Below are 4,858 nucleotides of genomic sequence, written 5' to 3' on the forward strand. Positions count from 1 at the left end.
GTCAAGCAAAGCGTGGCGCCCAAAGGACTCACAAAGTGTCTGAGCAGAGCAAGACTTGGAAAGAAATAGATGGAGACAATGCTGAGCAGCAAGGGCAAAACCTCTTTACAAGAAAATTCTTGCTCCTTTCCTATACTGCCAGAGCCTTGTGGAGAAAATGCTCTCTGGCTGCCTCTCTCTCTCTCAGGCCTAAATTTGGGGCTTGACATGACTTTTCACAGTCGGACAAACACTGTATTCAAGAATCATTTTGACTACCGATAAAAATCAGAGTTTTCATGAGTAAGTAATCCCATTTGAGCAATCATTTTCAGCAGCCAAGAGGGCGGGCTACACTTGGACCAGTGAGGCAGTATCAGCCAATTGGTCGCAGTCAGTATCCATCAGTAACTCATCGCCAACCAGGAAGCCATGATCAGCATCAGTCACTAAGTGCTAGACAGTCATTCATAGTCAGTGTCAGTAACTCAGTGTCATCCAGTCAGATAATCGGTGTCAGTCACTCAGCATCAGCCAGTCAGATAATCAGTGTCAGTCACTCAGTGTCAGCCAGTCAGTGTTAATCATTGCTAGTATAAGTCAGTTGTTGAATCAGAACAGTTTCTCTTTCTCAGTCAGTCAGTCAGTCGCCATAGTGTCAGTCAGACAGTCTTTGTCAACTAATCAATGAAGTAGGTAGTCACTGTTAGTGAATTAATGTAAGTTTAGTCAGTGTGTTGGTGTCAGCTAGCATTGGTGTCCATCTGTCTCTGTCAGTGATTCAAAGTGTCAAAAGACATCAGTCACTGGGGTAGTGACTCTGTGTCAGTCGGCTGTCAGTTAGTGCCTGTCAGTCAGCAGCACCCGTCAATGACAGCCAGTCAGCCAGACTTAAACACGACACTGAGCTTCTTTCTGTGCGCTTGCCATTGTCTCTTTGTTTGTTTTTCCCAGCACCTTTTCTGTTTCTGAGAACTGGAATGGGTGTCAAGCAGTGCCTTCAGGAACTCACAAGAAGCTAACTGCCCAGTGGGGTCATGTCCAGTGCTCCTCATTTCCCGCCGCCCCCACACACACCCAGCCCTGACCCCCATCACTGCTGAGACAGTGAGGGTTTGAGACATCACCTCAGATGTTTCAAAGTCGACAAGGTCCACCTTTGACTCCAAAGAGCCTCCTGCACAACCATGGGGCGGGGGGTGCAGGTTCGGTGATGTTCTGCCAAAGTGTTCACTGGCTTTCACCTCAGAATTGGCCCAATGACCAGGATGACAGTCCAAGCTCTATTGTCCTGGACTTTTCTGTTTCCCTCCCTCGCCCCCCCACCACCCCCCACCTGTGTTGTCTGTGGATGAACAGATATGAGGGTCACCAAATAGGACGGGAGGTTGCTGGGGCATCCTAAGGCTTGGCCTAATCCCCAGGTTTGAATGTAGGTGTGGAGATATGTTCTGTCTGTCTGGACAGTGGCCCTCTATCTTTGAGGGATCCTGACAATGTCTACCCACCTTGTAGGTTTGTGAAGAAACTAACACTCACAATTTACACCCATGTGCTGGCCAGAGGTGGTCATGAGATCAAGGTCGATTGGTTTAGGGATGGGTACGTGACCCGCATTAGGCCACTCAGAACTCACGATCTTTTTCAAGGCTGCCTTTTGAATCTTTAGCCGGAAAGGGTGTGTGTTTGAACCTGCCTGTGGAACAGCTTATTGTCTACAGAAAAGCTTAGAAGGGAACAATGAGGAAAAAAAGAAAAAAACAAGCAAAGGCCCAAAAGAAAACAGACGGGTACTTGGCGGACTTCGCAGCCTCAGTGCTGCCTCCACCTCTGACTACCTGCCATTTGGTTTTGGAAGCCATGATGGCAGCCGAAGAACCTTGCCTAACACAGCACAATTGCTGCCAGGTGTGGGGCTCTCCTGCCCACTTGGAAGTGGTTGGCTTCCTGTGTGTTTGCTCCAGTCCCCTGGCTTCTGCCCTCTGGTAGCTCACAGCAGGAGTGGGCAGGGACACCTGTGAGAGACGCCCTCATTCTTAAGCAGAGGCCTAGCACCTGCTCTGGATGCCCACAGATTCTTGCTCTGTTATGTTTTTGTTTATTTCTATAAGGGGGGAGGGGATGTGTGTGTGTGTGTGTGTGTGTGTGTGTGTGTGTGTGTGTGTGTGTGTCTGTGTGTGTGTCTGTGTGTGTATTTGTGGTTAAGAGAGTCACACCTATGTTCATGTGTTGGGTGCTGACCTCTTTCAGTATTTTGCTGTGAGCTCACTCTGAGAAGGCTCTCCTCATGTGTCCCTTCTTTCTAGAGTTTCATAGAGGGTGTCCTGCGCAGGGACACAGAACAACGCTGTGCCTGGTCTAAAGCTTGGCTGTCACCATCTTGAAATTTATAGTCACTTAGAACAAGAGACTCTATGCTTTTACGGTGCACAAAACCCCATGAATTGTATACCTGATGCTGGTTCCATGCCGCCCCCTGTGGTGGGATTTGTAATACCAATGACTCTCTCCAACTCCCTAAATCCTGTACCTTCCTTGGTCTTTAATGGCCCTCTCCCATCTAAGATCTCCCCACCATCACCTGACCACCACCAGAGAACTTTTCTCCCCGAGGCCACCAGCCCCTGTGGCCTCATCCAAACTCGCCCCCCCCCCCCAGCCAACAGCTGGGCCACAGCACTCCATCTGACTTGACAGCTAACCAAAGCCGGGGTTCACTTAGAACAATGCTGACATAAGCAGCTTTTCTTGCTTCTACTGCTCAAGCCTCCTTCCAGATGGAGTGCCCGGGGAAAGCGCAGCAGGGCGGCCCTATGCTGGGAGGTACTGAGAACTCCCTCTGCTTCTGGGCTTAACAGGGGGAGTTAATTCTGGAGATGCTTCTATGGGTCTGGACCCAGGACTGGGGCAGCCTGAGGTCTTGGGAATGATCTGCACATAAGCCTGTGAAGGCATGTGCTGGGAAGGGGTCCAGCTACCTGTGGGGAAAAGGTGGACTCTAGCCCCTCATAGATGTCCCCCAAGGGAGGGAGAACACGGGACGGCAACTGTTCGAACTGGACAGTAGCCATGACTTCTCACTCATCCTGTTTAAAACAGCAACAACAACAAACCACACAGTGGCGAGATGCTCACAAAAGAAATGGACACACGGTTTGACAATAGAGTCCAGGTGTGGGGAAATGTGGTTTATTTTTGGAGCATGGTAACAGCTATGCAACTAGGAATGGTCTGTTTATACAGCTCATCCATGGTTTTGTGTCACAAAGACATGCTAAGACTTTGGAATTTTTCCAAAGGTGATTGAGACATTTGAGATGTGCTGTCTTCTGTCCCCACCCACTCCCTTTTTTTTTTTTTTCTCCCCTTGTACCTTTCTTAATCACAGTGAACCAAATAAAATAGCTTTACAGCTTACTAAAACTCAAACCTGTCCTCAGAGGAAGCAGTTTAAACTTTTCCAACTGTAAATTTGCAATGCATTGACTCTCAGCAGGGAATGGCCCCCTGAGAATCAACAGTCTTGCCCTCCAACAGTCGTGAGTCTGTCTTGTGGAAAGGAAACACACACCTGAGGAGGAAAAGAAAACCTGAAGGGTCTAGAAAGAGCAGAGCTTCTTCAGGACTCCTCCAGATAGGAAGCAACGCTGTGAGAGCAGTGTAGGCTTCGAAAGGGGGTGAGAGACAGGTCTACAAGAAGCCAGACTAAGAATGTGGTTTTAAAAGAAGGGGGAGGGGGCTTACAGGAAGCCATATGACTGCTCTGGTGCCAAGGAGTCAAGTTTACCATGAATGCCACAATGGCATTCTCCCCGAGGCACACCTTTGCTGGGCCTTGTGATAACGTGGTGTTTTTCCAGTGTACACACAACACTGCAGGCACAGGGAGGATTTAGCAAACAGATTCCACTGGCAGGTCTTTCATGACTTCCCTGACCAGAAAACTACCAAAGTCTCTCATGAACAAATGAGGTTCAACCTTGGCAGGCCACCAAGAACCTGTGGGTGCTGCCTAGAGAGGCTAGAGTCCCTAAGAATGCTGGGTCCATATGCTGGCCACTGTCTTGTTTCTTGTCCCTTGCAAATGAATGTGCTCTTCTCCCCCAAAACCCAAAGCCAAGCTTGTCTACAATTTACAGCTAGGTAGAGGTACAAGAGACTTCCACCAGAATCCAACTCCATGCTGACACACGAGTTGTTTTTAGTTGCTGTTGTTGTTGGTTGGTTGGTTTTGGTTTGGTTTTTTGAGGAGTGGTGGGTAGACTGGAATCTTATCTCTGTAATGTGTGCTATTTAGTAGAGTTTGTAAGCTCACCACAAAGAAAAGCTGATTTAAAAAAAAAAATCCAGGCTGAGTCTTGAGCAAGGGTGTATGTGGAGTGTGTGTGTGTGTGTGTGTGTGTGTGTGTGTGTGTGTGTGTGTTGTGATGTTTGGGTAATATGGTATATATGTACAAAAGAAGTGAAGACCTGGTGAGAAGGATCTTAGGATCAAGGGCCCCTGGGACACCCACAACACCACACGGCCCCACAGTAAAATTTACACAGCAAGGCTGGGCTCTCCTATGAGCGAGGTTAGCAACGGTGACATGAAAACTCCAGACATTAATACCCTTTTTCCCATGTCACCTAAACACATATTTTAAACATTATTTGATGCCACAAAAGTCAAAATTATTTACTAGCCCTTTTCAAACTTTCAACTACGACCCCACGTTACGTTCTCATGGCTTTGTAGAGTCCTACACACACAAACAAAGCAAAAGTTTTTTATTGAACTCAGCTTGAACGTCTGGTGTTCTCTTTGATTTGCTAGGATGAGCAGCTGAAACGTTTGTGGATGCGACTTAGAACCAGATACCAATGTGTTCCGATCAGA

The sequence above is a fragment of the Acomys russatus genome, chromosome 21, assembly GCF_903995435.1.
Source record: "Acomys russatus chromosome 21, mAcoRus1.1, whole genome shotgun sequence".
NCBI classification, from domain to species: domain Eukaryota; kingdom Metazoa; phylum Chordata; class Mammalia; order Rodentia; family Muridae; genus Acomys; species Acomys russatus.